At 48.3% G+C, this 27,848-nt stretch overlaps 1 pseudogene; it reads right to left on the reverse strand.

Annotated features, from left to right (window-relative positions):
• Positions 1 to 137: 137 nt before the first annotated feature.
• On the reverse strand, positions 138 to 27,847 carry LOC100721703 (src substrate cortactin-like; annotated as a pseudogene).
• Between the last annotated feature and the right edge of the window lies 1 nt (position 27,848).

The raw sequence follows: 27,848 nt of genomic DNA on the forward strand, positions 1-27,848 counted from the left end.
ACAGTCATGACAAACATACAGACAACATGCACTGCTGACCTCAGGAGAGCCACAGGTACCTGAAGTGGCTACACATGACAAGGCAATTTGGCAAAAAAAAGAAAAAAAAAAAAGTTCAAAAACAATCACCAAAGTCCTCCTAGGGAACACGATTACAATTTATTAGCACATTCTGTGGCATCAACATTTTCAAAAGCATCAGTAGAAGTATTAAATATAAAATCAGTATGTGTATTTCCCTCCTCACCCTCAGAAAACAGAACAAAAAATACAAACCCAAAACCCCAAACCAGCAAAGGCATGATCTGAAGTGTGATTCTGTACAGGCCCGCAGGGCAGGCGGGCCGCCTACTGCCACATCTCCACATAGTTGGCCGGGAAGAGCCCGTACAGGCGCTTGCACACGCTGCGCTGCCAGCCTTCCTCATGCATCATTTCTATGTTGCTGATGATGTCATCAGGGTCAAAGGAGATTTCGTCACCATGCGCTGGGAAAAAAGCAAAGAGAGAGACACAAATGGAAAACATTTCCAGGGGGGCTGGGAGGAGCATGCAGCAAGAAGAAGGAGGCAGCCACAGCCCGTGTAAGGCTGGGATGCACAAATGTGAGCGGCGTCTTCCAAAAACATCCACCCTGGCCAGACACTGTTTTTGAGAAATGGCCAGGATGGGTGGGAACTCGCCTTCCTTCCCACCTTCACTGGGGGAGTGAGGAAAGGGTGCCACCACTGACAGGGCACAGGGGGACGAGGACATGTAGGAGGGGTGGTCAGGGTGGGTGGTTCTGAACACAGGAAGGGGTCTAGAAAGAAGCCCAGGTGACGGGCTGGAACACAGGTCACGGGATGAACTCAAACATATGTACAGATGCCAAAATATCAGAGAACCCATTGAAGAATAAATAGAAACATGTGTGCTGCTGGGCATGGTGGTGCACATTTGTAATCCTAGCAGTCGGGAGGCTTACACAGGAGGATCACATGGCACAAGTTCAAGGGCTACATAGTGAGTTTAAAGCCAGCATCAACTCTATTTCAGGTGATAAAAAGGTTTTATCACTTGAATAGAGACCCTGCCTCAAAAGAAAAAAAAGCAAGAGAAATGTATAGATAGGGGAATAAATAATAGCAGGTGCAGAAAGGCCACGCTCTGCCTTTGACCGCCCCCACTCAGCGGGGAGGAGGAACTGGGAAGCTACTGTCAGGGAAGGCCAAGTGAGGCTGAGAGAAGACAGGACCTGGGGGGCTCACCATAGCGCCTCTCAGTCATCAACTGCTACTGGAGTGGTGTGGATTGGCAGGTGATAGTGACCAATGCCACAGAAATAACATACAGGGTAGGGCAGGGATTTATCTCAGTGGTGTAAACACCTGCTTGGCAAGTACAAGGTCAGGAGTTCGATCCTGGGTACCACAAAAAAGACAACTCAGCACAGGGAGGCACCGAATTGTATCTGTGGCCTTCCTACCATGCGAGCACCAACTCTGCTGGGCCCTGGCCAACTGTGGAAGGACACGGCCCAGGAACAGGGCCAAACAGGACCAACGCCGAGGGGTGTGTCATGTGCACAAGTGACCTCCCAGAGGGTGGAGAGTGCTGGAAGTACTCATATGAGACCCTGGATGTCCTAGACATGCACAGTGCAGTTTTCGAGTTTTGTTTTCTGTATTTTTGTAATACTAGGGAGGGAATGGGGGCCACCTGCAGGCGTTTCACAGAGCTACATCCCCAACACATCTATTTCTTTGGAGACAGGGTTTTGCTAATTCACCCAGACAGGGTTCAAATTTGCATTCCCCTGTTTTGGTCTCCCAAATAGCCAGGATTGCAGGTACGTGCCATCACATCAAATGGGGTTTTTAGGGGCAATGGGGACCTTGCAGGTCCCCGATGGATCTGAGAATAAATGTAATTGAAGTGGTTAAGTGCATGAGTTTGTACATGCACACATGCAGAAAATTAGGACCTGGTTGAGACATGAGAGTCCTTGTCACTGTACTGGGAGTTTTTCTGTAACTGAAACTATTTCAAAATAGAAACTGCAGCATCACTGGAAAAGTCAGATTCTTAGGGGCTGAGTTGGCAGGAACAAAGGGCAGGAAGTTGCTCAGGCGCCTCACCAGCCTGGTAGTCCTAAAGTGCGATGGCTGTGATGCCCAGGTCGTTCTCATACTCGTCATAGGTGTTCTCTTCTGAAAGGAAATGGGGACAGTTGAGCAGCAGCTGGTACCCACCTGTACCTCCCCACTGTAACTGCTTTTCACACAATGATTCCCAAGATTTGGGGCAGGAGCACTTGCTAGGAAAAAATCTCAGTGAGTGAGCTCCACTCTGAGGGCAGCAGGAGAGAGGAAAGGAGGCACCTCCTGGAAACTCAAGAGAAGACTCCAGCTTTCAAGAGCAAGTCCATGGACTCCCAGCTCTGCCATCACCCAGGGAACATGGCTCTCATGACCATTTTGAGAGTATAACTTTTAAAATGCAAAATATCTAGCATCATCAGGGAAGTGAATAAGAGAAGGGACAGGGCAATCAATGCCTGTGACGCTGTCAAGGTAAGAGGCCTCCCCCCCGTCACGTGTGTTCTCAGCCCAAGTGGCTCCTGCCCTCCATACCGACCACATTACCACATTGCTCCATGTGGGATAAGGGGTCTGTGCTGGACCTGGCGTACTACAGGAAACCTCAGTATTAAAGGACAATAAGCAAAACTGCAGTGTTCACCTAGATCAGGGGCAGAAAACCTTTTGGAGACCAACTAACTACTCAAACTGTAACACAAAACCCACTTATGTATCACAAAGTGATAATGCTGTAATTAAACCTGAATACCGAGGTTTTAGTTTACAAAAATAACCTAATTCAATGCTGGGTTTCTGGCGGGACTTGGATTGTGAGCCAACAGAGAGGGCTCTGCGCATACCCACTGCAGCAGGCATGCTATAGGTTCACCACACTGACCTAAGTGAAACACCTGCACCATCTTCAAGCCGCAGAAAGTGTCACCTTTAAGGTTGTCCTGCAGCAGACAGGTGCTTGATGTCCAGAGGAAATGCCACAGTAACAGAAGCCCGTTTCCTGACTCCAGACCTATCCCCAGGTTCCCTGTATCCCAGAATACCAGGGACCTTCCCAGGACCACTGCTGCCACTGGAGACCACTGTGCCTAGGGCCATTCTAACAGGGAAACAAAGAGTTCGGGGGGGGGGGGTGTGAGCAGACAGGAACCCTGAACACATTCTTCATGGGGAATAATGCTGGGTGGGATCTCTCAGAGAGCCCCATTCCCAGGAAGGGCATGGGAGCGTGGGCACAGTACCTGCTTGATAGTGGCCAGAGGGTTTGGTGGTGTCCTAGATGGCTTCCGGATCATAGCCCAGGCTCTGCTAACTGCTGGCCTGTGGGAAGGTAGTTTGTGGCCTCTGCACTGTACACATGCTAGGGCTCACTTTCACTTGCAGGACCTCTGCGTTCAAGGAGGCTGCATCCTGAAAAGGAACAAATGGACATATCCTGTGGCCTGGCTGGCACCTACAAAGTTTACAGCTACACTGTCAATGCCATCTAAGACATGGGGACTTATTTCCTAGCTTCGGCTGGGATTGAGGAAAAGGACACTAGTCAGGAAGGCATCAGTTCAAAGTCCTGACTGACCTCTCATCCAGGGAGCCCCAGTCCTTATTACCCCCAACACTCCCAAATCCTGAAGGGACTGAAGTCCACTCTCCTCACCAGGAACCATACACTCCCCAAACTGCATCCCCAGGGCTCGAGTCATTCCATCCTGAGTTCAAATTAGCCTGTTTGTATTTTGGGCCTCAGGTTTCTGTCCTGTCCAGTGCTGCCTATCAGCACCAGCCAGCAGCTTCTTGTCTTCTAACCAAATCCTCCGCACAGAGTGAGGCAAGGGAACCACCAAAAGAACCATGTTCAAAGACAAAGGTACTCAGAGAAAATACACACCTTATAATTTAAAACTGCGTGACTAAAAAATTTTTTAAATAAAAAAAAACCATATGACTTCTGAGTTCTAACAGGCATCCTGAAGCACACATTAACATTGGCTCCAATGTTTCTGACCAGGTGCCCTCTGTGGGTCACAAAAAACAAGGCAAGTGGTCAGGAATGGCACTTGCAGGATGCTGCTGGGAGGCCTGGCTTTCTCTGGATTTGGGAGTAAGACCAGGAATACCCAGGCCCGGCCCTGTGCATCTCCATAGCTTTCACGGGTCTGTAACCTCCCTGTGTCTTGAGTCCTCAGCAGTTGCAATTCACTGACACAAAGTGTTATTTAGATAAAAGAGTAAATGTGCAGCCCAGAGTGGCTATGGGGGAAACAGGAAACAGGACAAGGGCCACAGTGGAGGGGGAGCCAGGAGCTGTCAGGCAGGTTAGCATCTGAGGGACAAAGCAAGATCGCAGGTCTGTGAGAGGCACCAATGTGGCACAGAAGGGAGGTGTCTGGGAACACACCATCAGAGCCACAGGAGTGACACTGGTGGTGGCGCCTCAGTGCCAAAGGAGGTTGGTTCCCATAAAGAAGTGCAGCCAGCTCAACACACACAGGCTTGTGAAAGAAGACCAACAAAACCAATGTGACTGAGCATTTGGCATCCAGCGACTTACCCAGGGCTGTAGGGAGACAGTGACCCACTCCTCAGCTGGCAGTCTGATTGCAGGGAGGTGCAGAAAGGTAAAGAAGGGCAACGGGGAGGATGCCTCACTCCAAGGATGCCATCCCTGAACCCTGCCACACCACAAGCCCAGTGTGAGCACAGAGCACAGCACGTCAAACATCCACACGGGCACTGCAAAAGGTTCAAGACTCCTTCACGAACCAAACAAAAACACCCACCTCATAGATGGGGCTGGAAGGCTGCCTCTCCTCAGCTGAATGAGGAGTGGGGGACTCAGGGGGTGTTTCCTTTTTGGCTCTGGCTTGCTCCTGCAATAGAAAAATAGCAACCAGAAGGTCATGACCGTCTGGATGACACCAGCAACTCAGAAAAGGAAGGTACCTTAGCCTGAAGAATGGGCCTGATGCAACAGCAGACAGTGTCACATATCCTAGAGAAGGAGCTGCTGCAGCAAAGGAAAGTCATGCAGTCAGCAGACCACCTTGAGAGGAAAGACCTCGGCGGCCTGCAGCACTTCGCGGTGCCACGCCTGGAAGATGCACTTCACTGGGCACTAGGCACAATTGCAGTGCTGGCGCTGGCCTATAGTTCGCTGTGGAGTCCTCACTCACTGAGGGGATATAGATGATGAGTTGATGCTGTAGTGGACTAAGGTTCTCAGGGACCATGACGTGAGGGGACTATATTATGAGTGGGAGGAAAGTGTGACTCTTTGGCCGTCATGGATACAATGCAGTAGACAAATAATGCCCCCTGCTCTGATTCCATGGTCGGCCCAATGTCATCACGAGGTCCTCATAAGACAAGGAGGAGTGTGACAGGCAGTCAAGACATGTGAGGATGGAAGCAGAGTCTGGAGTCACACGAGCCAAGAAACGCAAGGGCCTCTAAAAGCTAGAAAAAGGACAGACACACAAGCCTGCAAAGGAATGCAGCCCCTCTGACACCTCTGGGGATTCCTGAGTGCCACAAGTGAAGAATGTGTTGTTTCAAGCTCAGTGAGGGTGACCTGAAATGGCAGCCACAGGAAACACACTGATGGCCTGCATGCTCCAGGGAGGACTGGGGAGGACACACAGCCAGGGAACCGTAGAGGCATAATCTGAACCCCAGGTGCCCATGGCACACCTCCCCCATGGGACAACGAAACACTGTCTCATTTTGTTGGAAAGCAAAGCAGGCCTGGTCCTTGACAGGTCTCTGCATCGCTGTGGACTAGCCTGACCTGCAAGCATTTGTCACCTGGAATCCTACACAGGTTCAAAACCCAAGGCCTGAGTCCCGGGCAGCCGTGAAGGGCAGGACTGGGCCCACCAGCCTCAGCACCCAGGCCCCTGGCTGCAGGGTAACTGGATCACTTCACAAACACAGCTGCAGGCCGAAGGGCCTACCTCCAGCCCTTCCCAAACCCAGCTGGGTGAGAAGCCTCCTCAACAGCAGCCACCAGACAGTGTGGATTGACACATAGGCTTCTCCTGCCAGGACGCACTGTGCCAACCTGTCTGGGGTGCTCCTAAGTAACGGAGGGGGTCCACCTGAGACTCAGCACACTCCTGGGGAGGAGGGGGGCCTGTAAACAGAAAAGGACTCAGCAAGCAACCTGCAAAGAAAGGGGCTAAACAATAACTACCCTACTCGAATCTCTCCTCTCAAGCAAGCAGGTCAAACTGTTGTGTCCCAGATGACAGAGATTAAAATCCAGTCATGAAATAAGGAAGGCCCCAATTACGTGAAAAAAAGACGAGACAGCAAGTAAAGAGTGCCTGTGTGTATTCGGGTGTTCTGTGACAAAGAACAACAAACAAACACCTTACTTTATAGAAACTATGAAGGAGAGGTCATTAGGTGTTTCTAGTCACTAAGAACAGGAAAACAGTGTTGTCACGAACCTCTGCTTCCCATCACGTGCCTGCCTGTACTAAGGCAAATCGGGTCTTGTTCATTAATGCCTCCGTTCCCAGCACCCCTGCCTCTGCACACCGACCTCCTCCCGCTGGGGATTCTTGGAACCCAAGCACTGCTGTAAGGAGAAAACATCCAGAACCTCACTTGGCCCAGCAGCTTCGTGTACATTATTTCAGCCTCGACTGCTCAACTACCCAAGAGAACCAGCCAGGCTGTCAGCCGTGGGTCCTGATGAGCAGGTGGCAGAGCAGAGCCAAAGCCCGCCAAAAAATCCTGGAAAGAGAGTCCTTGCACTCTGTCCAACCTCCACGGCCTCTGTAACCTCTTCTTCTAGTCAAAGTGTGCAGACCACAGGGAAAAGTGGCAGACCAACCCGAGGTCAGGGCAGGCCACCTTGGCAGATGGGTTTGGCCGACCCCTGCCAGCCTGTGTGGCTGACTCTTTGAGTGGAAAACACTTTCTACTGAGAACTTCTGGGAATGCGGAGCAAAGTGGCAGCCACCGCAAGCACGAGCACCCCCTTGGCCACGCATGCTCACGCGCTGGGCCAGCTTCTCTGTCTCCACCTCCAGCTTCCTTCGAGCCTCCTCCTGCTCCTGCCTTTCCTTGGCCATCCACTGTGCTCTCTCCGCTTCCACCTGTCCTCCTGCCTTCTCTCTTTAGTGAGATTTTCAAACTTTGCCCTCATGTTGCTGGCTTTGCTGGCTCGCTGTAGAGGAAGGAAAGAGGGCGTCTGCCTCACAGCACCTCGGAACACTTCCCTGGGCTGAAAGCCCAAGCAGGGTGACCTTCTGCAGCAACAGTTGGCCCCACCAAGAGCTCACACTTCTCCCACCTCACTGTGCTCAGCCTGCCAACTGGGCCAGCTCTCTACACTGTATGTAGCAGCACTTGTGTCTGAACCTTGGCTTCCCACGTATTCTTTTCTGAGATGATGGGAAGTGAACTCCAGAGCTCTGAGCTACATCCTCAGTCATTTTTATTTGCTTTGTTGAGACGGTCTCATTAAGTAGCCTAAACTGGCCTCAAACTTTTGATCCTCCTGCTTCAGGCTTCCCGGTAGCTAGGACTACTGGTGTGAACCAGCACAGCCCTGCTGGAATACTTTTACATAACCCATCATCACATTACTTGCCACCACATGCTGAAAAAACAAAGAAGCAGGCATCCTTAAGAAAAGATGCAAGTCTATTGTTGTTAAAGAAGTTTAAAAAAAAGATACTGATTTTCAGCAGATTTTGACCTTTACATATGCATTTTGGGTGTTTCGTGTGGCAGAAATGGGATAGTCATAAAGCACTCCTATGCATCTCAGAGAACAGCCTCTCTGCACTAGCTAAACGGTTTTCTTATGGAACATGATTTTCCCTAAGATAACAAGTGGCAGACAAACTCTGGTTATGCAGATTTGGGGATCTGGCAGACACTTCCTCCAAAGTAAATGAATCAAATCATTCTGTCAAATGTCAAAACTTATAGCAGTATTTGTTACCCACAGGAAAATTAATGCTTTCAAGCAGAATTAAAGAGTTCTAGAAAATTAGTAGGTGCCAGAGTGAGCATTGTCACTTAAAGACTGCACCAAGGAGATGGAGAACAAATGTGATTTTCTTCAATAGTATAATGAAAGGGATCAATCGCAGGACAACAAGGATAATCTGTAGGTCTACTGTTTTTTTAATGGCTGCAGCATGATGTTGTCACTCTGGGGAAGCTTCCCAGGATGCAGAACTAGCCTTTAAGGAAAGATGGCCCACACGCACCAGGCAAAATACAGAACACCATAGTGACCCCAAGGACACCAAGGGCCCTCCCTTCCCACCTGCTGGTCCACCTGTGTCCAGTTTGCCTTAACTGTAGAAGCAATCTGGCCACTGCTACAGACAAAATGTGGGAGCAGATATGAGACCCCAATCCACCATCCTCTAGTAATGGGATTTAGAAAAACATAAAATGATGTCATTCCCCTAAATTTTCTTATTCTGGAACTCACAGTAGTTTTTTTAAAAGCAAACTTAATAAGCAGACTTACCATAGTTTTATTTTTACATGAATTGAAAACTTTCCTCCATTTTAATTTAGAATACATACCAATAAACACATCCAGCTCCATGGAGGCTCTCTGTGGTCCTCAATGACTTTCAAAGTGCCAAGGTGGTCTGGGACCACAGAATCGGGAAGTGATCCAAGGCACCTGCAGCGGAGCTACAGTAACTCTGAGCTCCACTCCCCTCCTTCTTCTCCTCTCCCCGCCCCCTCACCCCACTGAGACTTGAGCCCAGGGCTCTTTCATTGTGTAATGTTTCTTGTGACAGTTCTCACTGAGTTGCCAAGACAGCACTTGAACTTGCAATTCTCCTGCCTCAGGCTCTCAGAGTGCTGGGGTTCTGGGCACACGCCACCTACTGGCAGGTATTTCCTCTGAAGTGAGCAAAAGTGGGCCTCTGCTTCCCAATTTTAAGTGGACCCCCATTCACAGGGACTCTGGTGTAGGCTCTGTTGTGAGAGTTACTTTCCGAAGCAAAGAGGGGTTAACTGTGTCTCCAGGGTCCCTGCAATGTAGGGGGCAGGGTTATGGGGGCAGTCACACATGTCCCTCTGCTCCTGGCTGTTTCTCCAACCTTGCTTTTCCTCCTGGGATTTTCCCTAGACTTTCCTCCAGAGAAGACCAAATAGCGCTTTGGCTGTGTGGGTGATACTCACCAGCTTGAACAGGGACAGTCTTCTAGTAGGCAGACGATACCTGTGCCACACCTTCAAAGGTCGACGCACTCTGCAGAGAAGGAAAAAGAAATCAGAAGTGTGCTCCTCTGCCCCTCCCTACCTGCGGAAATGCTACAGCCTCCCCAGATCCCTCAACAGACCAGGCAGCCTAAGTTCTGCCCCTGTGTTCTGCAGATTCGCGGAGGTACAGCCACACACACTGCTGACCATTAGTCAGTGTCACAGCCATCTGCTCAGGGACAAGCCACCTCTGTGCTGCTCAAGCCTGATCAAGCCTGCCCCCGCCCTGCCTACAAGCCTCTGCTGTGTGGGGACAGGTCCTCAGAACACACAGGCCTGCCTGGCCAGATGTTCCACGTGGCTCTGTAATTGGGATGCCACCACTTTATTTCAACTGGGCTCTCAGCTACACCCCAGGGAAACCGCTGTGACATCAGGCCCTAAACCGCAGGACCTAGCACAGGCTGATGGGGTTCTTAGAAACTAATGACCTTCCCCAGTTCCTTTGAGAGCTGCACCACTGCTGATGGGAGCACCGTGCTCCAGCTCAGGATGCTCACTGCTTCCCCACATGGCACACTAGAGTGCAGCCCAAAGAGGCAGCCCCTCGAGGTAGCAAAACCACACTTCCCTGCGGCACAGGCACAGATGGCTCCAGCTGCCCAAAGGAGACCAGAAAGGAATCTGGCTCACATCCACCCTCCCCTGTGCCTATCCTTTCACAGGGGAGCCAAAAAGCCCACCCCAAAGGACTCCCACCTTGGCCAGAGCAGTCACCTGTCCTCCTAGCCGCCATGCCCAACAGATCTAGCTGTATAGCTCTTAAGGGCCTTTGGCCTAGACTTATCTCTGCTGAGTCTAAGCTTTGGCTACTCAGCTTTCCTGACTAAACCTTTCCCTTTTCCCAAACCTACTGACCTTGGACAGTCTGCCACCTTTTCTAGAACAATCCCTGCCCAGCTGTCCAGGTGACTCCTGCCTGCCCTGTAGCCTCAGGGTAGCAGTGAGATCACTGCCCTGGTTCCTGCCCTCTGCTTTGGGAGGGTGGCTCCAGTCCTCTCATCCCAGTTCCTGCAGTGGAGGCCTCTGGCTTGCTGCTCAGGCAGGGGCATCTCTCTGTCCACATCCACTCCCCATCCATATCACCTCCCACACCATCCCTGTGCTCAGCCTTCCTCACAGTGACTCCGTCACCAAGACCCACCTCTGCTCTGCATGCTGGAAAGGGAAGCCAGTCTATACGTGGGACACAGGCATCCTCCCACTGAGCTACACTCCAGCCTGTGACTGCCTACCGACCACAGCCTCTCGCACTTGCCACCTTCCTACCCATATAAACCTTGCTCCATCCTCCTTGTCCTGTCTGGCCTGGCTCCAAGATTCACAAGAGCAACTACTCTTGCCCTTGATCCCCTCATGCCTATTACAGCCAACCTTGTCCAAGACAGGACAGGCTGGGCATTTCCAAAACAGAAGGTCACTGGCCTCACATTGATCTCCATCACCACAGAGACAACTGCAGACTCGAGTCCTCAGCGACCCATCATATTTTTAGGACGGCCTCATAGCAAAGCCTGGGCCCTGGCCAGTGGCCTCACTTAGAAAGCACCAGGCTCCATGACAGCACAACAGTTCCAAGGGGGAATCATGATGCCTCATGCATAGGGTTACAAGAGGCAATGCCAGCCTCGCATGCTTACTTCCACGGCGTTTACAAGCCCAGCGGTCATTGGTTACCACTGGCATCAACCACAGACAAGAGACAGAAACTTCGTCAACTCCCAACCGCAAAGCCACAACTTCTGACTCTCTCACTCATTAGCTCCTTCCGTCCTCCTAACCCAGGGGCCCCAGCCACCAGATACTTCCTGGAGTTCCCTGCTGCCACCTCGAGGAGCCTCCTTGCCCAGCATCCTCTGACCTGACACTTCCATCAGACAGGCGCAGCCCTAAACTGGACGAACTTCAGGCATCACAAGCACTTACCACACATGCTCATCCAAATTCTCCAGCTCCACAGTCACCCCACTGGCCACTTGGCTCCTCCCTCCTCCTGGGCCCTTGAAGACAAACCCCAGCCCAGCCACTTGCCACCTTTACATCTATAACATCAGATGCATCTCCCATTGCAATTCCAGCCTAAGACAATACCTTGTTCAGGCCTCTGGGGCCACCTCTTCACAGCAACCTTAGACCATCTCCCACGATGCAGACAGGGGCTACTCAGGGCAGATGCCACTCTTGTCCTCTGCCTGCTAAGCCCATCCAGGGCTCCAGAGTCCCTTGAACAACTTGAGGACCTCACATGGTTTGTGCGGCTCCCTTCTCCAGCCCTGCAGTGATCCCTCAATCCCCCACACTGAAATATATGCTGTGCCCTCTGCTCTGCACTCTCTTAGCCCTGACTTTCCTAACAAACTCTTCCCAGCTCTTCAGAACTGGGCTGTGACTAGTCCTTTCTCCAGACCCCTCGGCCTGTGCGGTGTGCCCCAGGGTTCTCCCATGGACCCTGGTGACATGGGGAAGTGCCCGAGGAGAGGCTGTGAGGTCAGCCACAAGCTGTATAGGAACAGAGCTCTAAGGCTCCACCATGCCACCCACCACTACAGCCAAGGGCAGGATGACCCTACAAATGGTCTCACATTAACTCAATTCCCAGTCTGATTTACCATTCATAATCAAAGTTCAAACAGCAGTATGATCCAGTGACAGCTCCCTCACTGCCATGCTATGGCCAAGCACTCAAGACTGGCTAGTTCAGACCTCGACTGGGAGCCAGTCCACTGCTGCCGTAGTGACATATGCCAGCTGAGTGGGTAGATGGCCAGAACCACGAGCACAGTGCCTACCTGATGGTAGCTACAAACAGCAACTGACACAGAGTGGGGGCTGCAGGAATCCCTGGGCCTGCGGGCAGAAAGTTCCACATCTGGAGCTGGACAGCCTTACTTTATCCATCTGATCTTTCTGCACCCTCTCCTTGACACTGAATCCTTTGGAATAGTCTGGAGGTGACAAAATACAAGATTTACTCTGAGGCAGAGGACAGGCCCGGTCCGAGATGATCGCAGGTGCATGCAGATAGGGCTCAAACAGCCCAAGAAAATGCACCCTGGCAGAAAGAACCAAGAACCGCCACAACACAGGCTTTCCGGAACAGGCAAGTTGCGTCTGACCACAATGTCTAGTGCACAGGCAGGGAGCAGGATAGGCGTGGGCATGCTTCTGGCATTCTCCTGGGGAAAGGGCGGAGACAGGCAGCAGGCTGGCAAGAAATAAGCCAAGAAAGGGGCATAGGAGGCCTTTGCGATGGGACACTTCACTAGCACAGTTTTCCACACCAACCACAGGGCTTACGCTCATCTGTTTCCTACGCAACCACTCTACCCAGCACTAAATACAGGCTCAGTCGCAGTTTGTTTTCTTGCTTTTTAAAAGAAAGAAAATACTCCATGTGGACATTCTACCAGCCAAATATGTCTGCTGCAGCAACACACATCCACATGAAAGTCACACTGTCATGCAGTCTCAATGCCGCTGAGACTCGAAGGCTCTCTCCATGCAGTCTGCAGGGTCAGGCCCAGTGCGTTCACCACCCTACACCCAAGCACTGCGCAGGTCCTATTACTGCGCTCAAAGCCCGCACTCTGCCCTTCACTGCTGGATATCATCGTTCAGCCGGTGATGGGTCCAGGTTCTCGTAACCAAGGCCTCTGTTGGAGAACTTTGATGGGAAGTGTGACTGCTCTAAGGAATATGCGTCAACTATCTGGAATTCCAGTGTGTGGCCCCAGAAAGGTTACTTTCCAGCTGTGTGTACACACTGTGTGGCTACATGTGAAGATCCTACACGTGGGTGGTGTTACAAGCAAAAAAATCAGAACAAACAAAACTACCCACCCCTGTCTGAAAAGCACCACTGCTACAATGAAACACAGAAATGACACAGAACACGCATTTCTCAGCCCTCACTGCTACGAACCCTCTGATGGAAGGGTCAGAGGTGCTGGAACTAAAACCTCTCTTTCCTAACCTCAGAGGCAACAAGGCCTGGCATGATGACCCAAGAAGTCGTGGTCAAAAGCAAGCAAACACGCAGAAGGTTGTTAGAAGACCACCCCAGAAACCTGCGAACTATAATTTCTACCCCAACTTTCCTCTGAAAGGTCAAAAGGGGGAAAAAAGAGAATGGGATAAACGGGAACTTAGTTTCAATGGGTTGAGGATGCCCAATGGTCTGACAGCTGGTGAGCAGGAGAGCCTGCTAGAGCACCGAGGTGAACCCTGAAGCCTGTGCTGGAAGTGGCTGTACCGCAAGGGAGTGTGGGAAGAGGCAGGAGGTGGGGACTGTGCCTTGGTGGGATTCGTGCATGGCCAGTCTTTCCTTATATTCAGGAGTCCCATAGTGGAGGAGTCCTGCCGCTCGGACTGAACACCAAATTTGCTTCCGAAACCAGTCTGATAATCTGGAAATCCACATGTGATAAAAAGGGCTTCCTTTACCTATGCTCACCCAGTAAAGGACCACTCCTCTTGTGCCCAGAGTGTTTCTATATTATGATAAACAATTCCTTTGTATCTGGTCCAGGCTAGCCTACCTGTCACAATACAACTCAGGGCATGTAGCCAAGTATGTAACATTTTGTTACTTGCTTTGTATTGCCCACTTTTAAATTGTATACTATGCTCTCTGTAAACTCAGGAGTTGCTTTTGTGGAATTATCCTGCACCAGTCCCCTGGTATCAAGATCCAACAGTCTGCCAGCGTGAAGATGAAATGCTGCCTTCTTAAACAATCAATGAATGAATGCATGAATAAATGGGAAGGGAGTACAGCTCTGTAGTTGAGTGCTTGCCTAGAGTGTGCAAGGCTGTGGGTTCAATCTGGAGTACTGCTGGTTAAAACACACACACACACACACACACACACACACACAAAAAAAAAAAAAAAAAAAAAAAAAAAAAAAACCACTTTCACAGTCTGGCAGGCACCACAGTCAAGCACATCCAGGGCAACGTGGCTTCCTCCCCAGAAGGCTGCTGCACATCAGGCTCAGCTAATGTATTGTAGCCACATACTCCCCATCTCGAACAATTCTCTATGCCACACAGGAACGCATTCTTCAAATAAGCTATCCTAAGAACAAAATGAATACTAATAACAACAGCAGCAGCAGGAGCCAGGCACCATGGTGGGCATATGGGCACACTATCTGCTCTGCTTCCCACCCAGCCCCATGAGTGAGGGATTACCATGACTCCCATTTCACTTGGAATAGAAATTCCAAGACAGCTAGGATGTCAAAAAGTCGGAACACAGACTGAGGCCTGTCCACATCCAGGCCTCTGCCTGCCATGAAACAAAATGAAGGAAGGGGCTAATGGCCCTGATCCAAAGGGAATCAGAACAGGCTCAAGCTTGAGCCTGCCAGAACATCTGGACCCAGCCTGCAGCCCTGAAAAGGAGGGCTCCACAGGAAGAACTCTGAGCAGCACTTGCCACAGTGATATATAGGAAGGGAAATGGGTGGGAGTGGTCCCCATTGGCACATTCTTAGGCAATAAATTTAAGGGTGTCCTATGCCCAGGGCACTTAAAGAAGGACCCCAGTCCATCTGGTAAGTAGACAGCAACACAGGGATCTCTAAGCCCATGTGAGAAAGGCCTTTCTTTACATGCTACTACCCCCCTTTCTCACCCAGCTGGCTCAGCCTCTCAGAGCACCCCAGGGGAAGAGGCCTCGGCTCTTCTCTAGACATCCCTCCCAGCACACTGCTACGAGTGACCCAAAGGACACACATAGCACCAGCACCATCTGGGGTGGAAGGCACTGTGCTCAGCAGAACTCGGGGTCACTTCTTGTGCCCATCACTCACCTGGTCAACTCTGTCCATCTGGACACCAAACTTGCCTCCAAAACCCCGGACCGAATCGACTTGAGAGCAGTGCTTAGCAAGTTTCAACTGATATTCATGGCCAACAGCTGACTAGAAGAGAGTCCAAAAATAAAATATCACAGACTCACGCCTAGCACAACATTAACAACCCAGGTGCAGGCATTTCCTCCATGCACCCATGGCCAGAATCCCGGGAGAAACTGCAGCCTGAGCCATTGAGTCTCTGGTGCAGGGTTCCTCCAATGCAGCTGCAGGGCTCTCACACCACAACGCCTGACCTAGAGTGGAGCTTTGGATGCAACAGGGCATGGAAAAAAGAGATAATGGCAGCTGACCACACAATTCCTAAGAGCCATTTACATGGACATTGCTGGCAATACATTTACTCTCTTGAAAAAAGGCTTTTTCATACTGTAAGAACTACAAATCAGGACAAAAAATATTTATTTTGTCAATACACTAAAGCATAGAAAGGTCTATTTTAGTAATAACACAGACTCAGAATCAATACCGATGTATGCATACAGTGTAGACAGGGTACCAGCTGCTGTCACCCAAACTGGCTCATTCCAGAGTCGCAATCACCAACACTGTCAGCCCCCATCATACAGGGAGCACAGGTTCAGGAATCTTCTGTATGTTACATGTCTACCAGGTAGTAAAGTAAGGAAGCAGAGTCTGGGGTTTTGGCATGCTTCACCTCGAGGTCTGCAAACCCCAGCCTCAAGAGCAGCCCTCTCCAGCAATGACATTCTTCGGAACCCAGCTGTGTCTCTTCACCAGCACAGTGTCTCTGGTTGTGTCTATGATTCTTCTACCCAGTGCAGCCACCTTGATAGATCGTGTGACCACAATGCTGCCTTGGGCCCAACGGTTCCCGATGTTGAGCACAGTTAAGACCCAGGCTTCCATAGCTAATCCCACAGTACATAGTCCCCCAGGACCCCTCCATGGGTGCTAAGGACAGGCAACACAGTGACAGGTGTGGGAAGGACACACACACATCCAAACACATATGCCCATGCCCCATTGGTACACATCCTGACCTTAACCACCTATGCCAGTTTACCTGGTAGATGCTGGGTCTGGCCACTTGGGCAGTGTTCAGCACATCAGTGAGGCTCGGCAAGTGGCCACTCTTGTTATTTTTCTTGTTGCTGAGATAAAATACCTGACACCCAAAGTTAAAGGAAGAAAGCTCACACATTGTAGAGGTTTCAGTCCATAGCTGGTTCCGAGACAGGGTTGTACATGGCACAGGGGCAAAAGTTCAGAGCAGCAGAAGATAGCAAAAGCAAGCAAGCAGCCTTAATAGCATCTTTCTGACCATTTTACACTCTAGGCTGCTAGGATTAGGGTGCTGTCAAACCAACCAGTATCACACAGCCTTAAACCCAGCATCACACACTCTAGATACAGTCACTTCCAAAACAAACCCTGTGATTGCATGAGGCTCTGGGGGGACATCTCGACATAAACCGTAACATACCCCATGCATGACCTCTAGGATCTCAACCAGAAAATGTCAGTGAAGGAGTGGCGAGAGGCCACTGTGACAAAGGGATTCTTCAGCATAACTTCATGTAACTCAGAAAGTTACATGAAAATGACTCTAAAAAGACAGTCACGATCACCATGTTTGGCAACAGCTACAGCTTTCTGACTGAAACAGACATGCTCCTAAAGCATCTTTAATCTTCTACTGGCACAATCACACTTGCTATTACACAGTTGTGCAAGTGGAGCTCCACCCTGAAGGCTGAGGTATAAGAAGCAGCAGAGACCACAGAAACAGGAAGCCAGAAGAAGTTGGCCATGTGCTCAGACAATGGCACAACTAGAGCCCCAACAGCTCCTGTGCTTCCTCAAAATATGATTCTGGCAGTGCCTGTCACTAGTTCCTCAATTCTTTGCACAAGGAAGGACCTCACTACTATTTATGCAGGTTCTAGACAGGGCAAGTTACAAAGAGTTTAAGCACTTATTCCCAGGTTAACTGTCAGTTCTTTCTGAAAATAGGCTGGTCTCATGGTGCTCACATGAGATGAAAGCTGAATATTCTTAGACATGTAGGCCCAGAGAACAGTAGCACTAAGAAGCAGCAGAGGCAACAACCATCTCCAGGTCCACTGTTGCGGGATTATTATCAGCCCCTCTGAGAAGTGAGTGATTCTTTGAGCCAGTAAGGACCTGCATGTATGTGTGTCAGCCACAAAGCATGATTCTGCACACTCACCACATGTCCCTGAGCACCCTGCACAACACCAAGCCACCCACAGATGAGAATGATGAGTGTTGGCCCTGAAAAGCCAGGCCAGAGAAGAGTCTCACTGCAAACCACAGCACAACGTGGCAGCAACAACTGAAGGGGAAGCCAAGGCCAGCATGAAGGAGAAGCGGGGTCTCAGGGTGGGAAAGTTAGGCGGAAGGAAGAGATGGGCTCTTTAGGAAAGTTTCTCGGCTAGAAAAAGCCCAAGTTGGAGGCTCAAGGATAAGCAGGATCCAGGCCAACAAAAGACACAGCCCAAGAAACAGCAGAGAAATCATTTTAAATCAGACTTGTGCTGTATAAACCGGGATCATTTTCCTTAACCCTAACTTGGGGCCCGATATAGTCAGCCTCTTTTTGCACTAACACCACATGACCTCCAGTGAGCACAAGCCTAGCCACCTACTTGATGGAAGGTTCTGTCTGCCACTTTGCTCTGCTGCTCTGAAAGGCTACCAGACTCGTATCCAGAGCCCCAGGGAGATTCTTTTGCACACACTATCTATTTCACCATTAGGATATCTCTGTGGGACAAGCACAAGTGACACAGCAAATGTCCATGTCTCTTTCCTGCAGATGGCACCTAGTCAGCCTCCAGCTTCAGATGTTTAATTCGATTCATGCAACAGGAGGAGAGGTATGGAATTACCCACCAGAATCTAATGCCAGCTGATCCTTTTACCTCTGTCCACAGTGCGGGCAACACATCAGTCCGGTCTGAACAACACCAAGTTGCTCAGACCTGAAAATTCACTGCTGCAAGGGTGTCTGCAGAAGTCTGCCCTGCTTTACGACAGACGTGCTGCTATCTGCACTGTTTATTCTCCAGGGAGAAACCAGCTAGCTGTCTCGAGCCAACACTCGCCTGCTCTTAGGTGGAACAATGTGCAGTGCCATAAAGGTGGCTGTGCTCATCAGCAGCTGCCATGAGCATCTGCTCGGTGTTGGCAGCCTGGTCCCATCACTGACTGCTCACAGAAGCCACCTGGTTGGTGCTGATGCTACATGCAGAGGTCAGTAAAGCCACATGGGACGTCAGCTACATGCTAGCACAATTTCCAGGAATGATGTGATGAGGGGCCCACAGGTATGGTTACTCTACGGAATGGTACAACTTGGGCCATAAGCTGGAAACACAGGTAGTGCTGACTAGGACATCTGCAGCTCAGTTGTTTCTGGACTTGTCCCATTTACAAAGTCCAGCTAATCTCCCCTTAGGGTCTCTCTACCATTCGCCAGCACCTCTGGGAACTTCCAAAAGCCAGAGAGTTTAGTGAGTGGGGTCAGTTGACAGAGACCCACTGTGAACAGATCTCACCCCTGACAAACCAACTTGACACATTTAAGCTAAGGAAAAACGTAAGGACTACATGGCCCACCACAAGCAGCCCACACAACCAGGGACCCAGCACAGACAGCTGTCGCCCACTTACTTTGTCCATGCTGTACTGTTCTACGCAGAATTTCCCTCCATAGCCATGGGAGGCTTTTGGTCCCGTTTGAAGTTCCTTCTCCTTGAGAGTGTGATGTTCTTGAAAGACGTTTTCTCTTATCTTGTATATGCTTGAGAAGAAAGGTAAGAGCAGAAAGAAAAAAACTCTGAAATGGATGTGCATCCTTGTTTTGCAATGGGATAAATAAAGACAGGCAACATCACCTCTGCAAACTTGAAAGCTTTCTTTTTTTGGTGCTGATCAACTGCCTACCTTCTATGTATGTTCCTGACTATCCTGAAGCTGGGGCACCCACTTCAGCAGTTCTTGCGCAGAAATGGATGGAAGGAGGAACGCTGTACCAAATGCACACCATGGTCTCATCCAACTCCGCCCCAAAGATACCCAGCTAAAACTTGAACTCCATTTCATTTGGAGAAAGGCCGCTAACTTCAGTAGACAAATGGGTTAGGAACACAAGTCCTACAAACACCATCAGGAGGCAGAAGGGGGGATAAAGTCAAGGTCCCTTCCTCCAGATCTCCAAGGCCACCAAGGATACCTATGACAGTCTGTCTTTATTTGAGGTACTCAAGCATTGTATACCTGTCCAGACAGACATTCAGAATTTATCACCTAAGAGCCACTTTTTATTTTAAATACAGAAAGGCAGGAGGCACATCACAAGATTTAGTCAAAATCTGGCAAGCCAGGAAAGAGCTGTCACTATGAGAACCCAGAACAGCACAACAGCTACCTGGGCATGGAGCCCTTCTGCCCAGAAGACACAACGCCCACACCATCAACACAAAGACAATCATCACAAGAATGTGGCTAAAATACATACCAGGCCTAGAAACTACCTGACCCTCCACGAGCAAGAGAAGAAGAGCCCCTGCAGAACTCTGGGAAGAGCCGCAGGGTGCCAAAAACGATCCCATCCCCACATTTTCCTTATGGAACCTTAACTCATCCAGATGCTGCCATCCCAGACAGTCCATATTCCCTGCCCAACAGGCTGAGGCCACCAAGAACAGAAGAGGTCCAGATGACCTAACCAACTTGGGGCAGGTGTTCCTACCAGGACCATTTCATCCCCTCTCCTAGCTTTCTGACTTCTCAACTCAGTTCTGTGGGAAACGTGGGCTGGGCAAGCCCAGGAGGGACCAACACTTAAGACTAAATTTGAGTCCAGCCTAAGCAACATGGTAAGAATTTGTTTCATTAAAAAAATACAAAAAATAAAAGGTGATATTCTAAAATGTCACCATGTAGACTCTGTTGTTCCAGGTGATTTACTGTATCCTCCTCTACCAGATACTGTGGCCAAGTAAGACAGGAACTTTCCCCATGTTTCAAAGCAGGTCACCAGGTCAGCAGTGCTGCCTTTACAATACAGGACAGGGACAACCAATCCTGACCAGTGTGGCCTAAAACCAACCTCTGCGCATGATTTTAAAGGCCCTTTTATCATCGCTTCTTGAGAGAAAACAAGCTGCCCAGAGCTGGCATTTCAGATAGTGCCAGATCAGAAATGATGATACAGCTCGCTGTATCCTATTCTAGGCTTTTCTCAAAGCCTGGAATTCAGTTCAAACACCCCAGTGACTAAATCCTGCAAAGCACCATAATTTTCAGACAATAATAAAAGGGAGGAAAAAATAGTAATAATAATAATCAAAGGAAGGAGGGTGTTTAAGATCTAAAGTATCCAATGACATCTCACAGTTGAGAAGCCTCCTATTTAGAGAAAGAACTTAGGCGACCGTGGGCCCTGATGAAAATCACCAGATGCAGAAGCAGGAGTCCCAGAACTGTAAGTGAGGAAACTTGTCTATTGTGGACATTTTAACTTGGTGGCCAATTACACGTGTAAGCACATATACATAAAAGCATGCATTAAATCTAGGTGCCACGACTTATATTCATTCATCTGCTGTATGAACACCAGGTCAATACCATAAGCAAAAGCAACTCTGATGCCTGATTGGCCCCTTCAGCTGTCAGCAGTAGATGTCCCTGCTGGGGCCTGTTCCCATCCTGCGGAAGACCCACTAGTTGAGTGTGCGGAGGGGCCCCCATTCGCGACAGCATTGCAGAGGCTCTTACTTGATGTGTTCCTGGTGCCTGGACCCTTGCAGGGTTTTGGAGCCCCATCTCTGTTCCTTTTTGCTCACATCATTCTGGAAAGAAAAACAACTAGTAAACCCCACACCCATGACTGTGAACACAAACACACAAATGAACAAAACACAGGAAAATCGCTTTCAAAGAAACGCAAATCACAGGCAGGCTGGTGACTCCTACCACAAAGTCAGGGTCGGTCCCCCAGTTGTCAGCTCCTCTGTCGTCCTGGGTGATGGACACAGCATAGGCTGTTGATGCTTTCCACATCTGCAAGAGCAGCACCAAGGTTACAGAGTAAGCACAGCCACCTTCAGGCCCAGGTTACCACGATGCCAGCGCAACACATGGAGGGCAGGAGCCACATGACCAAACGCCCTTCCATCATCACTAAACCTAAATGACAGCTGTAGGGATAAAAACAACTGAGAATTAAGAGCTCAGCTTGTTGTAAATCTTTTAAAAACATCACCCTTTGATTTCAAGTACTTTAATGATTTAAAAAATGTTTCAAATCATTTAGTAGAGGGCTGCCTTGTCATGTTTTGGGGCAAATGCACAGCATAGAAGATGCAACTCCTCCTATGTTAGGAGGCTTAGAAAGCAGTCACCTTTATCCATAGCACTTTAAGTTGGTTCTGTAAGGTTTGTTGTTATAGAGAACAATGACTGCATCTGCAGTTACCAATAAGATGCTGTTTGTAACTTCAAACCTTCAAGGGCTTTTAAACAATTGTTAAGAATGGATGCATTTTCCAGAGAGAATGAAAATAATCATAAAATTTCACTGAGGTTATAAAGTAACTGAGAGATGTACCAATTAAAATAATTTTTAATTTGACCAACCAAAGCTGTGCCCCAGGCTGAACTAAGAATTCCAACCCTCCATCCTCCAGCACTACAACAGCTCTTGCAGCTTGTGATTCTTGGACAAAAGCCCTTCCCAGCCTGAGAACCTCCTTCCAAGCTTCCATTCTAGGTCTCCTAGGTCTAACGGCCACATCCCGGATGGCAGTGAGAGGGATGATGGTGCACTGCTCTCAAGCTCTACATGGGACTCCTGCCTCCTCCTCTAGGTGAAGACCCATCTGCCACCAGGTGGGCAGGACCTATACAATGCCCCTCAAATGAGAATCACCTTGAACCTCCTCTAGATGCCCAAGCATGACAAGAACTTCCCAGATGTTAAAATCAAAATGGATCAAAGACCTCAATATTAAAACAGAAACACTAAATCTGCTGGAAGAAAGAACAGGTAGAACTCTTGAACACACAAGTGTAGGAAAACACTCTATCAACAAAACCTATTACTCTGCGTGGAGGCACATGCCTGTAATCCTAGCACTGGGGAGGCTGAGGAAGGAGGATCACCACGAGTTAGGGGCCCACCCGGTCTACACAATATGTTTAAGGCCAATGTGAACTACACAGTAAGGCCCTAACTCAAAGAAAATAAATAAATAAATAAAACAAAACAAACAAAAAAACATAATCACATGGAAAATATTATAAAGATTCAACAACTGGGATCTCATCTTACTAAAAAGCTTTTGCACACCAAAAGAAATGATCAACAGAATAATGAGACAACTCACAGAGTGAGGAAAAAAATAGCCAATTGTTTCTTATCAAAGGACTAATAGCTAAGGAGGGGTATAGGGACTGAAGGGAAGCGAGGGGAACATGGAAAAAAATGAATCAAGGTACGCTATGTTCAGGTACAAAGTCCCTATGATGAATGTGATCATCATGTGTATCTAAACTATACCAATAAACTTAATAAAAATAAATAAACATACAGAAGCCACTGTATTGAGCCCCACCAGCCCCCTAAAAAGAATTTCCCGGCTGTGATTTGCCTTTGACAGATTTTAAAGAGCAGATAAACAAGCCTTAGCACTGAGAGGCATGGCCAGACAGTCTGGTCCCAATCATCCATTCACAGATGAAAAGTTACACTGTGTGCATGGCCGCTTCCTGCCCTGAGCAACACACTGTCCTCCATAGGGCAGTTGCCTAGAGGCAGAAATCCAGGAACCACAGGTTTAGTCACTGGAAAGGACAAGAGCCACTGTGGGGCCAGCAAAACTTCCATTCACCCCAAGTCGAAGATGCAATAGTCAGCTGCCTGCCTCTTTCAGTTTCATCAGGGAAAAGAGTTACGCCTATCGGATCATCTTTCTGCAGACCAGCATCACAAGCTAGGAGGGGAGACCTTCCACCTGGCTTTATACCATCAGGCCTAGTGGTTCCTGCCACATGCAGAACACAAGGGAAAGAGATGAAGGACTCCCCTGAGAAAGGCCTCCTACCCCTAGTTCCCGAGCTTTCTGCAATTTCCTTTTCTAAGACAGATGCAACACTAAAACTTTGACTTCAGTTTGTTTGTTTGGTTGGTTGGTTTTTTTGAGACAGGGTCTTGCTATGTAGTCCAGGCTGGCCTTGAACTCACAGTGACCCCCAGCCTCTGTAATGCTGGGATTACAGACATGTGCCACCACAATCAGCTTGGCTTAAGTTTTTAATTGAACTTTTTTTAGTGCTCAGCCTAAAACCCAGGGCCTTGTACTTGCTAAGAAAACACTCGACCACTGAGTTACATTCCTAGCCCCTGACTTTTGTTTTTCAACAATGAAAATTTTTTCAGAAAACTGTTGGTGCTTCTCCCTCCAACTTCCCACTCCTTTTCAGTAAAGTGGTTTTACCCTTAGGACCCTGGGGAAAGAACATTAAAAAGTTCACAATACACAACACTTTCTTCCCAAGTGATGAATGCCTGCTTGCAAAACTCTACTTAAAACACAATAAGCCAATACCGAGTGTCCAGACATTTGGAATGCTTCTGTCTATAAAAAGATTAAGGGTGAAAACAGACATCTGCTGCCAGGCCCTCTGGGCAAATGTATCTTTCCAGAGCTTTGTAGAGTACCTCAGGACTCCTCCCCAGCATAAAAAGGTTTTAGGAAGATCTTCATCTTACTAATTAAAAAGCTCAACACAGGAACTTAATAAAGATTGGGGGGGCGCATAAAAAGAATTTAGATGTTACCCACATGCACCAACTGCCCATGAAGAATGTCATCACTGTGTATTGCAAATGTATACTAATAAAAATTTTAAAAAAATTAAAAGTGACATGTTTCAAAAGACAACTACACAGCATTTCTTAATGGAAACAGAAATGACTGCCTTAGTTGCATTTCCTGTCTGCTATAATCCTGGTACCTTTCCATTCTTTATTCTAATTCACAATGCTGCTAAGAACAATACAGTTCTATTATTGTTAGTTTTTATAAGTGATTTAAGGGAAACATTCTCTGAAGGGATCCGTGATGAGCCTGGGAGGAAAGGCCAGTGTTGTAGGTACTGTCTGTCACATGAGCCACATGAGAGACGTGTGCAGAGATGGAGACCACAGGAAGCAGACTGCACTCCCAGGGACCACGCAGTTCCTGAACAGGGAACAGGACTTCAGCCCACATGCTGGCCAGTCCACCAACACACAACCTAGTCCCCAAGACCACACATCAGCCTCAATGGGCACCACACTGCTCCATGGCACACACTGTGGGGAAAACAAAACGCCCTAGCAGAGTAACCTGAACCAGCGCTTAGATCTCCACCCAGGAAAGAGAGTGTGGTCCTGACTGGCCTTCACTTTCCTACCTAGGTCCTGACCCAGCTATTGCTCTTTCTCTTTCTGCAGTCCCTGTGGATTGCTTAGTACACTCTGGCTACTACATTGTAAGTATAGTCACGGTGCATCTTCAAAAATCTACCCAAAGAGCAAGTTAAAAAAAGAATTAAGATATGTTATGCACGCGTACTAAGTCCCTGTGTTGAATGTCATCAATGCAAATGTGTACTAACAAAAAGAATCTCCCCAAGGGCAGCTAGTGATGGACTGAAACCTACACTCATTTATTATCCTATCAGCATGTTAAGTTTCAAAGCTCAAAAAAACAACTGACTGGAAAATGAACTTCTAATCCAAAGTGAAAGACTCTGGACCCCCACCTCATACCATGCACAAAAGTTAATTTAGGCCTGGGGATGTAGTTCAGTGGTGCAGCCTTTACCCAGCATGTGCAAAGCGCTGGGTACAATCCCCAGCACAAATAAATAAGTAAGTAAATAAATGCATGTCTTAAATCGGTTTAATTTTTTGAGACCATAAATTTGACAACAGTTTCTTAGATGTAACACCAAAATTATAAAGAAAAACAAAACAGACTGGACAAAAGTTAAAACTCTGCTTAAGACATAAGTGAAAAGATGACTGACTCACTGAGAGAAATCTATTTTCAAAGTATATATCTAGAATATATAAAGAATTCTTTTAATTCCATAATAAGAAAAGATACACACCCCCATTTAATAACAGATAAAGGAGCTGGGCACAGTAGCCCACTAGGTCCAGCATTCCAAATGCTCAGGCAGGAGGCTCATGTGAGTTTGGAGTTCAATACTGGCCTGGACAAGACAAAGAGATTCCTATCTTATTAAAAAAAAAAAAAAAAAAAAAAAAGTGGGGCAGGGCCCCAGGGGGAGGTTGGGGATGTAGTTCAGTGGTACAGAATACGCTTAGCTATGTGAGGCCCTGATGGGATGGGTTTAATCCCCAACACTGCATCAAAAAAAAAAAAAAAAGAAATAGTAATAAGAGAATTAGAACCCTTCTTCAGTCCTGGTGGAAATGGAAAACAGGCAGTTCTTGGAAAGGTTAAACAGCTACCATATGACATAGAGATTCTTCTTCTAAGTATACACTCAAAAGAAATAAATGCACAAGTTCATATAAAGACTTGTACATGAATATTCACAACATCATTATTCATAATAGCCAAGAAGTGGAAACAATCCAAAATCCATCAACAGACAAACAGATGTATAAAATGTGATATAGTTACCAAGTGGAATAGCATTCCTCCACAAAAAGGAATGAAGTTATAATACATGCTACAATGTGAACGAAGCCAGACACAAAAGACCACATACAGTAATATGATTCCATTTATATGAAACATCTAGAGTTGGCAAACCTGCAGAGACAAAAAGTACAATAATGGTTGCCCCAGGCTAGAGGAAGGGGAGACTGGGAAATGATGGCTGGGGTACAGGGTTTCTTTTGAAAAACATAAAGAGAGTTTCTGGCTGTGTTGCACAGGTTGGCCTCCAACTGCTGGGCTCAAGCAATCCTGCATCCTCCTGAGTAGCTGGGACAACAGGAGCAGCCAGTCTAGGATTGCTGAATTAATGACACAGTTCCAAAGTGCATAGCGATAAGGGCCACACAACTCTCAGAATAGAATGAAAACCACTGACTTATACACTCTGAATGGGTGAGGGTATGGCATGCAAATTATATTTCATTAAAACTGTTACAAAAAATTACTGCTCAAAGATAAGACTGTCACCAAACACCATTAATACAAACTTCTCTTGCAAAAAAAAAAAAAAAAAAAAAAAAAAAAAGCCCCCCCCCCCACAGAGTGTGGAGAGACAAAATAATCCTGCCTTGAATAAACAGGGTGAAAAACTCTGCTAGGAAAGAATGCTGTAAGACATGGGGTAAAAGCACCCATTCAGAATCGGCTTTCCCTGAACTTCACTGCAGACAGCTCAGAAAAAAGCCAAAAAGGAGCAAAAAAGCATCTGTTGAAGCCACAGTAGATGTCACAAGGCCCACTCTTACTCAGAGGAAGCCTCTTATAACAGAGCACATACTTTTGGGTTCATGCCTAAGCAGAGAGCAGTGGCTTTGCTTGGCACAGACACCAGTGAAACACAAGCTGATGGGCATTCAGTCTGCTGCTATCAGTTGCCCAGGTCAAGGAACAGTGCGACTCAGGGCACTAAAGGCACTGGTAAGGAAGCACACATTCAACCACATGCCAGAGCACCTACTTACTGCATGGGGTAGGTCAAATGTCTGAATCACCAAGTCTGCTTACTCTAAATGTAAAATGCTTTAAAAACAGGTCCCATTAAAAGTCAGCTTTCAACAGTCACAGTGGCACATGCCTGTAGTCCTGCTACTCAGGGGGGAGGCTGAAGCAGAATTTCAAATTCAAGGCCAGCCTGCACAACTTAGAAGACCCTGTCTCAAAAAAATGTTTTTAAGGCTGGGGAGGTAGTAGAGCACTTGCCTAGCATGCTCAAGGCCCCAGGTTAAAAAACTCCAGCATTAAAGGCAAAAAAAAAGGATGTCATCATTAGACAGGATAAACTTACAATTACTGGAGACCTGATATGAGCAACAGCTCTGTATCCCCCAGCTCTTTACTCCTGCATACCTCAAAGTCCCTAAAACCTAAGGCTGCTTCCTTGTTTCTTCAATTTCTTCTGACATACTTTCCCCACTCAGAGAGAGAAGGAGCACTGACTCAAGGCCCTGGAGTGGGTGACTCACTGTAGTTCAGAAATGGACTATTCAGCCCACCCTCTCCACAGCCTAGCCTAGCCTGGCAAGGCTAGCTGGACAGAACTGCTATCTGCATCAGCTGTTAGGGTCTCCTGGGTCACACCCCTGACAGAACGCCCAGCCAAGTCAAAACTGAGCATATCCTGCAGGCACCTCAGGTGCATGGCCAAAAACAGAAATTCTGCCTCAAGTGGCCCCAACAGGGCCCCTCCCACCCAAACCCTCCAGCTGGGCGGCTAAGGTCGCTCTGGTGCCAGACCTGTCCCATCCACGGAAACACAGAAGCAAAACACACCCAAGCACCTTTCTGGTGCCTTGGCACACACCCAGGAGGGAGGGCCTGTTCGAGATTTCCAGCTCCCCTGCGCCGCAGCATTTCAAGTGACCCCATTTACAAACCTCTCTCAGGTGCACATGGCCGATCCCGAACTCCCG

The sequence above is a fragment of the Cavia porcellus genome, unplaced genomic scaffold (assembly GCF_034190915.1).
Source record: "Cavia porcellus strain 051 isolate PalLab524CR breed Dunkin Hartley unplaced genomic scaffold, mCavPor4.1 scaffold_18, whole genome shotgun sequence".
Classification (NCBI taxonomy): Eukaryota; Metazoa; Chordata; class Mammalia; order Rodentia; family Caviidae; genus Cavia; species Cavia porcellus.